Consider the following 12,469-nt stretch of genomic DNA (forward strand, 5'->3'; position numbering starts at 1 on the left):
TGATACATGTGTGATGTCAAAACGCATAAAGCACCAATTGCAGTAACTTTTGGTTTTGTTCGAATTAAATTTTAAATTTTTTCTGTCAAAAATGTTTTTAAGAAAGAAAGTGTTAATCTGCTGCATACATTTAGGGGTAAAAAATACTTCAAAATATTCTGTAAGAAAATAAATCTTAGGATGGATGAAATTTTAATGGTAATAAACACATTATGCAAAACAATCATACCTCAGCATATGGAAACGCGATTTATGAGATTTAATTATAATTTGCATTCTGTTGCGGACAGCTAACTGAATTATAAAATTACTGATTTAAGAAAATAAGGTGATTGTCCGAAAAATGTTTATACACCAACAGTGTTAGTAAAGGATAGTGTATATCAGGTAGATAATATCAATAAGCCAATCCGTCATACTAGGTAAAGTTTTATATGGCATCCAAAAATATAAAAAATTTTACATCTATTGCTCGATTTTTAATTTTTTTTATGACAATCAAAAACTTTAAAAAAATCTTTCACGATGTTAAAAACTATGTCATTATAAATTTAATATCATTCAATGATAACTTTATTACAGTATATTGAAATAAATATTGAATAAGTGTTGTGGTAAACAAATGTTGCATCTAACTCTGCTTTTGCATGATGCTCCGTTTGACGGTACTACTAAATGTAAGATTGTACGTGTGGAAGTCAACTGATAGCAAATATTCCAAAAAGTGTTAGTTTTGTTTGTTTGATTCAATTTTATTTTAAATAAAATAAGTTCTAGATTAATCATAATATTTGTGGCTTATTTCACTACATATTTACGAGTAAAATTATCATTTTTTCGATTTGAAATGTTTTGCGCACGGAATGTCATAAGCAAATCATGAAAAATTACTCAGAACAAACATTTATACGAAAGCCACAAAAATCTCAATTTAAACTACTAACTTTTGCGTGTCTATTAAAATTTCATGTTGGAAATCCGTAGAAAGCTATTCAAATAAAAGGGTTTTAGTCAAGAATAATTTAGCCTCAAGATCGATAGTCGTTTCGTTTTTTTTTTTCTCAAAATAATGACATAATTTCTCATTTTGTGATTTTTTTGGGTTGTTGAATAACATTTGAATATAAAAAAAGCATTAAAAGTGAAACTCTGTGATTTCAAAATTATAATAAACTCAAAAAAAAATTTTTTTGAATGAATTGTTCTGACTGAGATATTAACACTGATTAAATATACAACATCGTGAAGGTGCATTGAACTTGTTCTTATTCTTAATTCATGGTCTTATAAAATCGTTTATATATACAAAAATTCATGTTCATTATGTAGATATTACTCCTTATATTTAACATTATCATGAAACACGAGTATATTCAATGAGATTTAAAATTTGCTGAAATAGGTCAGTCTGTTGGATACTTTATGAATATTTTTCAATAAATTGTTTGCCACATCACACGCATCTTCATCCAATATACAGTTTTATATTCGTTACCATTCACATGCAAGAATTAGTGCTGAAATATCGATCCTCTTTTTTAAAGGTGGACAAAAAATCAAGTATAAATTTATGGGTAAAAAATTTAGTATGAAAACAATCTTTTCTCTTATTTCACACAGTCGATTTTTTTATACAAGCTGACCCGGTGTGCTTTCCTGGACCTTTTTAAAATCAAATGAAATTTGTTAAAATTATTCTTTTTTTTTTACGTGCTTTGATCGCCGTTTGATTGTACTTTAAGATTTTATTAATATTGTTTGGTGCAATAAATGAATATTTTCTTTGTTTTTTAAGTTTCGATTAACAGTTATATTTTTCAAACATCTTCAGATTGTACTTATTTCTATTCCCCTATCTATCCGAATGGGGGTACAGTCTTTTTCTGTACCCCCTGCGGATAGATAGGGTAAAAGATAGGGGAAAAGATAATTGTTTCTGAAGATGGTTGAAAAATGACAGTAAATCGAAACGTAAAAATAAAAAGTAAATAATTATTCATATCACAGAACAGCATCAACAAAGTCCTTGAAAAAAAAAAATTAATTTTGTTTGTAGGTATGATTTAAAATAAAAAATGATTTTTTTGGGTCCTGTTGTAGGGAGGGCTCTCAAACCATAATAGGAACCTTTCCCGGCTTTCAATACCCCCACCTGCCAAGTTTAAAGCAAATCAGTTCGGTAATTTTCGAGTCTATAGGGGACAGCATTGTTTTTCAAAAATTTATACTCTCATATACGATCCCATAGGTTTATACATAGGTTGAATGTTGAAATTCCTAAGTGAATATGGTGCTCTTTTCTCTACCAAAATTATTTTATATAGATCCAAAGTTTCCATTTCTTTTGTTCCTTCCAAGTCTATGGGAAAACAAAAAAAAACATCAATTGAAAGATATTTTTGAAATTTAATTCAAGTTCTATAAATAAAAAGATTTTTGTGAAATCCTTGTCTTTTCAAATTAAATTTCAAATTGAGTATAGTTTTATCTGGTGTACATTGATTTGATTGAAAATTATCGCATTGCCCTCAAATATTTCCCTACAATAATCTGAGTTTAAAATAAACACTCTTCAAACAATAGGATAAACTCTATTAAAATTCTTTTACCTTTTACGTATCTCGCACGGCAGATCTGCTGGACGCTCCGGAATCGCTCGTTTTTCTTGGTTCAACACCGAGTGCCCAACCGGCTGGTTGTTTTTCACTGAACACTTTATTTTCGATTCGATTCTTCTTCTTTTCTCTTGCACCAAAGCACCTCTAACAGTGGTGCTCATAATCTGTTGCCTCTCCCGGGAGAAGGATCTGCGTGGGTAGGTCGGTGGGTGCGGTAAAAATTATGCTACCAGCTCGACTCGACGAGTTGACAATAATGGTGATTCGGATTCTGCTGCTGCTGTTGAACTTTGATCGGCACAGAATCTCGTTGTCGTCGTCGTGGAAAAGGCGAACCGGCTGCTGCCAGAGTGCTTGTATTCCATTATGTTACAATTAGTCGTCAGCACCTGAAAAAGGCAAATGCCACAAATGGCATCCAGGGAAGAACAGAAACGAAAAAACAAAGCGTTAGTGCGACGATTAAAACGGAAACTGCTTTAGAACTGTGGCATAAAGACGACCAGGCATTGCTAAAACATTGGCACACAATAATAATGCGAGCGAGCTGTCTTGAAGTGCGGAGTGTGTAAAGAACAGCTTCAAGGAAGGTGTAAAAACTGTTGCAACATACATGAGCATTAACCCGACCATCTGAAAGACCTACAACTGGAAGACAGTGCAGAATGGCTGAAGAAACCACACCGAGTAGGGGGGGATGATGATCGGTGGGGAACGCACATAGCTCTCTCATGGTTTGCCAGTTGGCTGGCTAACCGGGAGGATGCCGTCTCACCAGAAATGGTAAAACTTTTCACTATCATGCCGGGGGAATCATTTCTGTTTTCTGTAAGGGAGCCCAGATTTGTTAGGTTTTTTTTCCTTTTGCTATTCCTTCATCTTCTATGTAGCTCATTCCGATGGTGCTGGTGGAACAGCTCTGAACAACAAAAGTTGCTGTACGAACTGGAATAAATGTATTATTTAAGCATAAATTTATCGATTGTGTTTGGTGCAGCGGAGGTGTTTTTTTCCGGCACCTTGTTGTTGAGATTGTCTCCGGTTGTAAGGAGAAGTTAAACTATAACCGAAATGAATTCACTGTAGAGCTGTGGAAGTATTCTAAATGGTTTTTCAAACCATTCATTCTCAATGTATTCAAATATTGAAGCTTTTTTTTAAACTAGAATAAATCTTTACATTTTTCTCGCTTAACAATTTGGATTTCTAATGATTGCTTGTGTTATTTACTCGAGAATCCTGCTTAGAAGCCAACCCTTTCAAGCTTTAATTTATGATCTCCAATTTCGCAGCACCACTTGGATAGTGAATAACTTTTCTGCCACCATATAATTCCAGTCTCGTTACTTTTTACGCAAACGCTATCTGGTGTGGTTGGTCAGTTATTTAGTTGATTTTTTTTCTGGCTTTGCCCGCAACGCCAATATGTAGTTATCGCACAGCTGGAGATGCACCCATAAAAAGCACCCCATCTCTCTCAGTGACTGGTGGTGTTGCGCCTTAGCCAACAACACCATTCGCACAAGTTCAGTCGTCAGAAATGGTGGTTGGTCGGGAAAAACCTCGGGCCAAACGTTCCAGAACAAAGGCTATCAATTTCCACCGATCGATTTTTGCAGTGCAAATTTTGCCGCCTTGGCTATGGCAGAAATGGCATAAAAATAAATATGCTGATTTCCTTCCCGGCTTCCTTTTTCCTCAGCTAGTTCTAGTCAAGTCCGGCGAGAAAATTTCGTCTGCTAGAATCAGAAGCTGCAAATCGTTTCCAGCATCGCCTCCGGTTTTTAACGGAGAAAAAAAGATCTTGAGACGATGGATGAACGAAACAGCATCTCGTTATGCTGGTTTTTATGTTTGTAGGTTCTAGCAGCTGATTCCTGACCGAAACCGTGCAAAAGTTCTTACGTATAGGACAGGGATTGCTTACAGTTTGCTTTTGCCTTACTTTCCAGCTCTTTGGCCGCTTTTGCCATTCGTCTTTTGTGGAGTAGACCAACTTTTTCAAGCATGATTGCACTTTTTTGCCCGATGGCAAATGAAAACTTTGAATTGTAAATTCAACGTCACCGTCGCTCGACGTTTTCCTGACTGTGATTTCAGTAGAGCAACTTCAAGAAAAGAGGATTTGTTGTCTCCCTCTCGGTGTGAGTGAAACCTTTCCGTCTCACTTCTAATGCTTTACAAACATTATTACAAAACAATTTTTCATTGAAATATCTCCTGACATTAATTTTGTTTATTTTTTATACAAAACTTTTTTTGCTCGTTTGATTTTTTTTTAAATCGTCACATTTGACCTAAAAGTATAATTCAACCGGATGTAGTTTCACATTTAAGAAAATAACCAAAAGTATTTTTCGTATGCACGCTGCATTCGAAGAACATTATTTATTTGATGTCTACATTTGAAGAAAACAAACAATTTGATCAATTTTTTCCAAGGCATTAAAACACGTAATTTGTAAAAGTTCGTATAAAAAAAATTTATCAAGTTCTTTGAAACATCACAAAAAAAAATCCGATCCGGTCGGTTTAAATTGGAGTGGTTCGTAATTATGTTTCGTTTAGGACACTACTGCATTTGTGAGCTCCCGGTACACTGCGGTAGGGTTGTTGGGCTTTGGAAACTTTATATTAAAATGAATGCAGCACCGTAGGATATCGTTCCGAGGGAATTCACACCCCGAAAGGGGAAAAATGGGGAAAAACAGTCCTGGACCCAACCGTTGTTGGGAAGCGAGTGGTGCGATTATATGCATTAAGAGATTAGGTGACAACTGTGGGAAAAGTTTCTGGTGTACCAATCCCGGCTTACAGATTTTTTTTTGTCGTTCGTTCCAACTCTGGCTCTCGTTCTGCATGGGACAATTAAAAGTAGGTTAATTAATACGAGTGGTGTGCCGGGGTTTCAAGGTGATGAGTTAAGTTTTTCTTCCTTATTTGGATCAGGTGTGGCTTTGCAATTAATTATTTGGTACGTGTAAATCGTTTAGTGAATTTAATGTTCCAAGGAATTTTGTTTATGTTTATGGAATTGTTCTATTTAAAAAACGACAGAAATGTATTAAACTGAAGAAAGATAGCGCAGTTTTGAAAACAGATAAAACAGTGGTTTATTGAACATGAATAGCAACATCACTTTTTGCTCTCTTGTAAAGGCCAGGCACTGTTTTACTTCTGAATCAATAAATATGTTACTTAAATATAACATTCCTCAAACATTACCATTTCGTCGAGAAAAGTAACTTTTTGTATAAACAAAAAAGTTCTCAACTGGTGAATGAGGATTCAAATGTCCGTAAATATTGACATTGAACAGAACTTTCATAACCTGGTAGAAATGCAGGTTTTGTTTGATTATATCTTACAAAAATGATTAACATTACAACGCCGTACACATGTTTAGAAAACCTGAAAAGCACTTCAATTGTGCAACAATCTATTGACAGGAAGCGCAAATCCTTGCACTTACGTAACGCAATAATGCACTTCTTTAACCCCTCCCCCTGATGTCACAAATCATAACGCTGCGACGCATTCCCTTAGGAAAATTACGTAACGCTGGAAAAATATCCTTCCTCCCTCACTCATAATTGAATAAAAAAGTTAAACATAACATTTTTAACGTTCTTCAAAATACAGAAAACAATATAATTTGTGTTAATATCTGTCCAGATCGCTTCTATGTTCTCAATAGTTATAACTCTCAGTTAACACTTTTTACTGTCTTATTACGAAGTGTGCTAGTTAGCTGATGGTCTTTGATTATTCAAGGAGCACAAATTGTTATGCAAAATAAGCTTCACTTTTAGTAATCCTAATGTGTTATCACTTATTGATTGTTCTCAGTGAATAAAAGAACAATTTAATTTTGATCTTTACGTACCGTTTCGGGTTTGGCTAGTGGGTGCTTCTGAGGCCGGTAAAGTTTTTTTTTTATTATTTGAAACCTCTCAATTTAACAGAAGCTTGCGGCTACATCCAGGTTTGCCCGAAAGTTTGATTAAAAATTTAGGAGAAGTTCGGTCCACCAGGACTTAATTGAAAAACCACGTTTTTTTCCAGGATTTATTCATTTTTTTTTTCTAAAAAATACAAATTGTGTTGTTGAAGTTTTATTCATGCGCCCAAAACAAAATTTTTGGAGCAAGTTAGCATAGCTTAGCTTAGCTTAGCTTAGCTTGTTTGACTACTCATATCCAGCTTAAATCATTGAGCCCGAAATGCTAGAAATAGACTTCAAAAATACCACCATTTTCTTATGGTTTTAATTAAAAAAAAAATATTATATTGTATCGAATTATCAATGCATTTTGAATTTCATGATCGCTGGCGTGGCTAAATAGAACGAGTTCCTCATCGCCAATTATTCGATGCCATCAGTTTTTTACAAGGGCCAAAAGAATGCAGCTTGAGATTAGCAACTCATTCTCAATGTACAAAACTCATGCTCTTCCTTTAAAAAAAAAAAAAAAAGATCAATAACGGCGCCGGCAACGTCCTAGTAGTCAAAGAGGATTGTAAGTACGTAATTTTTTAAGCAAGTTTCATAATAATAATCATGAAAAGTTTTTTGAAAGCCTCAAACATGATTTCAAACCTCATGATAAGTTTTGTTAAAAAAAAACTATATTATTTTTTTTTCCTCTTGCTTTTTGTTGATAAATTCCTGGGCTTTGACCAAATTATGTCTTTTCCCGGGTTTGACCGCGGTACGGATTAAGATATATAGATAAACAATCTGACAACATCTGGCAAAATCTGGCAACATCTGTCATATAAAAGAAACATGATTGTATAAACTTATAAAGCAAATCGAACCAAATGTGGCATGGAAGAGTATCTTAGTAGATCAAACATAAAGAAGATAGTTTGCAACCAGTTTTTCCAATATGGGGGGACGGAAAGAGGAGAGGGAGGGTCCCATACAGATTTTTTAGCAATTCGAAAATAAGTCGAGCAAATCGAACCAAATTTGGTATGGGAGGTTATTTGAATAGGAATAAAATGGTTCTATGATTCTATGAGGCCCCTCCGTACTTTTATGGGAAAGGCGAAGGGGCACCCATACGACTTTTTGCATGAATTTATTAGTTAACAACGAAAGGAATAAAATATGGTATATGAGGGGGAACGAAATATTTCCAAGATGGTCCCGCATCCCACCTTCCAATTCTATACATACCTGGGGAAAAAATCGAGCAAATGAATCAAAATTTGGCATGAGAGGACACGAGAAAAAGGGCTCGTTTGAGGGCCCTCTCTGATTCCAGTTAGTTAATTTTAAGAGGGGAGTGGGTCAATATACAAATTTCTTGAAGATTTTGAAAATTAATCAGTGGATAGGTATGAATTTGACTCTTCCCTCCTTCTAGTGGGGCTAACAATAAATTTACTACATAACGCGAGAATTCTCCAATCAAATGAAACCAAATTTCGAATTAATAGCTATTTGGGTACAAAAATTATTCTATGATTATTAGAATTTACAAAAATTATATGAACTTGTTACTAATCATTTGATCTAACAATTATTATATTTCATATAATCATTATTCTATTTCTGGCCACCCTTTCGGTATGGTCCGTTCTGTCCACTAGTTTCGGCGTTCTATCCCACGGTGTATTCTCTAGCTAATTTAGTTAAAAAAAAAAATCAACAAAATTGAATCGTCGTGAACGTTCAATTCGATTCTTACATGATTTTAAACACTGTAAATCGTTAAATCGTTTATTCTTAACTGGTACGTTCTGTACAGTTTTCCCCTACGACATTTTGTTCATGATTATTTAACAGGGGGCCTCTTTTTTTTATTTTTGACTTGAATACTGATCAAGCAATCGGAACTAAATTTGTTAAGTAAAATATTTAATTTGCCACAATCATTAAGCTCAACCGGAATTTTGCGACCGGGAATTACCGAAAATCAAACATTTTTTTGAAATTACCAAATTCCGAGAAACGATAGAAAAAATTCCGGGAATAGCAAAATATAATAAATCGATCCAAATTTGCGGAAAATTAAAGAACTGTAATTAGGGGTAATATTGATCATTTTTTTCAATATTTTTCGATTATTTTTTCTGTAAAGGTGAATGTGTCATGTTTCATAATTTCAAAACTTGAACTGAACTCCAATGAACTTAAAACATGGCTGCAGAAATTGATTAGAATACTTCAATTTTGATTTAAAAATCGATTTCGTCTGTTTTGAATTTGATGCTTTGGGGTAACATTAATCAGTCTTTATTTTGACGGTTTCAACGAGTTTTCTTGATAATAAAGGATACAATACTTCTTCATAATTTTAAAAAAATTTTGTTTATCAATTTTACCTTGGTTTTTCAACATTTACAATCGAAAAAAAGAACTATTATAAAACATACATTCGGATGTTATTTCCCACTTTTTCCATTTTCATTTTGTTCTTCAATGTTAATCATTTGATAGGGTTCCAATCAATTTGTCTAATACGGGCTTACTCTTGGAAAATGTCCTTGATTTATAAATATCAAGTTTTTTTCACTAAATGACTATAAAAATAGCACAATAACTTTACATATATAAAGAAACAAAAGTAGTTCTTGCACATTTAACAACCCGTTTGCTTTTAAATGTTTTTTGGTTTCATCAGGAGAGCTGTTTGTTAGCAATCCTTGGAAAAATAAATATTTTTAGATTTAGAAATTACATTTTTTACTAACAGAAATTTTTCAAATACCAACCAAATTTAGCTTATTTGATAATCAATTAATAGGCTTTCGAACGTAGAAAATAGTTTTCAAATATTCATACTATTGACTGAGTTATTGATGATAATGCTTAGCTTAGCTTGAATGATTACTGACATCCATCTTTAAACATTGAACCCAAAATGCTTTATTTAATTTTCGAGTATTAATATAATATAAACCAATGCCGTTTAACTTCCTCAGTATACTTTAGTATACTCAGTATGCCCAAAACTGGTGCTTTCTCTCTTTAATCATCAATAACGGCGCCGGCCATGTCCTATTAGTCAGTGGATAGATTGGAAAAGATCCTAGCAAAAAAAAATGGATTGGAGCGTTGGGTGAAAGGATATGATCAGGAGACACTTTTGACAAGTATAACGATTTAAGTTTTCTATAATAAATTTTCTAAATATGTTTCCTGGTAAAATTTAAAATTTACTATAAATGATTGTAGAGATCTTAATCCCAATATAAATCCTCATTAATTTCGCAAACAAAACTATCGATGCTTATCTGATCAATTCACTGTTTTTTTAACAAGAGTGAAATTTCCTTGGATTGTGGAACTATGTTGAAATGTTTATTTTTTGCAAGTGCCTCAGATAAATTACTATCATGGTTGATCAAAACGCAAGTAATTGCTTTTTGATCTGTTAATGATGATTTTATCGAAAATAATATAAATAACGGATCAATCATCCTTTTAAAGGGCCCTTCGTTTGCTATGGGTGGTTTAATTTACGTAAATATGCAGAAATTTCCTCCTACCTAAACTACCTAAACTTAGTTGAACTTAGTTTTTATCGTTATTTAACTTTCAAAAGTTCGAATTGAGTGCTGCATACCCGGCCGGGTAAACAATTTACGTCAACACGCAATCTTCAAATCTTATTTGAGTTATCTATGCTTTAGTTTGTTTAAAACTTAACTCGACCAAAACTGCTAAATTATGATCAGAAAGACCCAAAAGGTCAGAATTGCTCAGATTAGCTAAGAACTACAATTTTTCTTATGAAAATTTGAAATTTGCTTAAAGCACCACTGTTCTAAAGAACGCGGTGAAAACAAAATCATACTTCTTGGTACCATAATCGGAATCTTTATGAATGAATATCTAGGGGCGAAAACGATCAAGAACCGAATTTTAACTAACTACATATTCCCTTGTTGTGAATAGGAAATTATGAGAACACTAATAAAAAGGTACTTAGTTTCGGTAAGTTGTAGAACGGTTCGGATTTTTAAGACGTCCGGCATCAATCCTGCTTGCATTAGCACTACTTTGTTCGACGTACGGACGGAGTTCGAGCGACAATGGATTGCAACTTGCAATCCATTATCGCTCGAACTCCGTCCGTACGTCGAACAAAGTAGTGCTAATGACCGGCCGGGGTTGTTTCTTGATGTAAAATATTAAGACTGGGCTCAATTTAAGTAATCTGAGATAAAGACGCTTGAAATTCAATGGTAAAATTAAAACTGGAGCCATTTTCGATGAAAATCCACATTTCCACAAATCCAAATTTCGAGAAAAACTTTAAGAGCCCGATTTTTTTCGTCCGTCCGTCCGTCCCGAAGCACACGCCTACTCCTTTTATGAAAAACGGACAAAAATATAATATAGAAAACACACAATCATTGAAGCGTGTTTTCCACGAAAGCCATTTTTTCACTCTCATTACCTGTTTTGCTTCGATGGTCAACACAGTTTGGAAATGACCAAGTACGGGGTAACAAAATTATTTCTACAAATATTTGTTACAAAATATTTCACGAAAATTAAAAAACGAAGAAATTTTTTATCGATAGAATTAACCTTCCAATGCCATTTGCTAAATATCTGTATTGGAGAAATTTGAGTTGTAGTTTGATTTTGCTCTTCTGGCGGTAACTGTTAACCGATTTTGATGCTATTATATTCATTGTGCAGGTTATTTATTGTTATTCCTCAACATTTCAAAATAAAGGCAACATCTTTTACCAGGTTATCAAAAACTGGTTCAAAAAGTAAAAAGTCCGAAAAATAAATTTTATTTTTAAAATACTCATAACTTCTGATCTGACAGCTTTTCTGTATTTGAGTGTTTTATTGATGTTTGAATCGTCAAGAATCTATCCATCCGACAATGTATAGATATGTTGGGGTCCAATGAAAGTTTTGACCGCTATCACAGATCTTCCGATAGAAAAAAAATCTTACTATAAAAAAACGTCATCCATTTTTGGCTTTGCTTGGATGTATTTCATTTCCCAGTAAACCGATATGTATTTCATTTCCCAGTAAACCGATTTTCAAAACTCAAATTTTAATTTTTTTTTGTCGTTAATTTGATCAGTATTTTCATAGAACATACTTGGTTTGTCAAAATTACCAGTTCATCAGTATATTGGAATGATGATAAAGACATTTGAAATGTGTGCTTCGGGTCATATTGACCCGAACAGCATTTGGGGGTTAATTAAAAATTTACATTAAAAATGGTACCAGTGAAATTTTTCGATTATTTTTCTCATATTTTTTTATGACAGAGAAGCAAAATCTAGTGGAGAATACGCTGATATTTATTTAGTTTTCGTCGATGTCATTTTATCGCTGTATGAAGTGATTCAGTGCGCTTTTTCCTTAATATTCCATTAGGAAGTCGTTAAAAACCGACTCAAGAATCAATTTCGTACCAAAATGTTTTCAATAGTGAAAATTGTGAAATTTTACAAAAAAAATTTAATACATATAACAATCCACTTAAACTCAAAAAAGAAAAATACTCCAAAAACTCAAATTCCTGATTTTTTGTGATTTTTTTCAATTTTACCTGTGATTCGCAGAACATTTTCTTCTTAATATTTTTAAAACTTCAATGAAGATTTATCAAAGGAATGATGAGTTTTGGTATTAATTCTTGAATCAAGCCTGAATTGAGTGTTTAGTAAGTTCTTCATAAACTCTTTTAATACCGAAAGACGATTTAACGTTGTTGCAATTTTCATAAGTTATTTTGTTCAACGAATCAGACGAATTTAATATAAAAAACACATTGCTTAGTGAATTATGTGAATATCATGTCTATTTTTAAACAAATCAAATCAATGAAAATCTCTTAAAATAAAAAAAAAAT

The 12,469-nt window shown here is 33.2% G+C and overlaps 1 protein-coding gene across 3 annotated transcripts in view; it reads right to left on the minus strand.

The window, feature by feature from the left end:
• LOC129749464 (insulin-like growth factor-binding protein complex acid labile subunit) overlaps positions 1-12,469 on the minus strand; it is an 835,561-nt gene that overhangs the window by 234,087 nt on the left and 589,005 nt on the right. For all 3 annotated transcript variants that reach the window (XM_055744438.1, XM_055744439.1, XM_055744441.1), the window contains one exon: positions 2,610-3,007. The gene's annotated coding sequence lies outside the window, so the exon portion shown is untranslated. The remainder of the gene's footprint in view (positions 1-2,609; positions 3,008-12,469) is intronic.

This window comes from Uranotaenia lowii, chromosome 2 (genome assembly GCF_029784155.1).
Source record: "Uranotaenia lowii strain MFRU-FL chromosome 2, ASM2978415v1, whole genome shotgun sequence".
NCBI classification, from domain to species: domain Eukaryota; kingdom Metazoa; phylum Arthropoda; class Insecta; order Diptera; family Culicidae; genus Uranotaenia; species Uranotaenia lowii.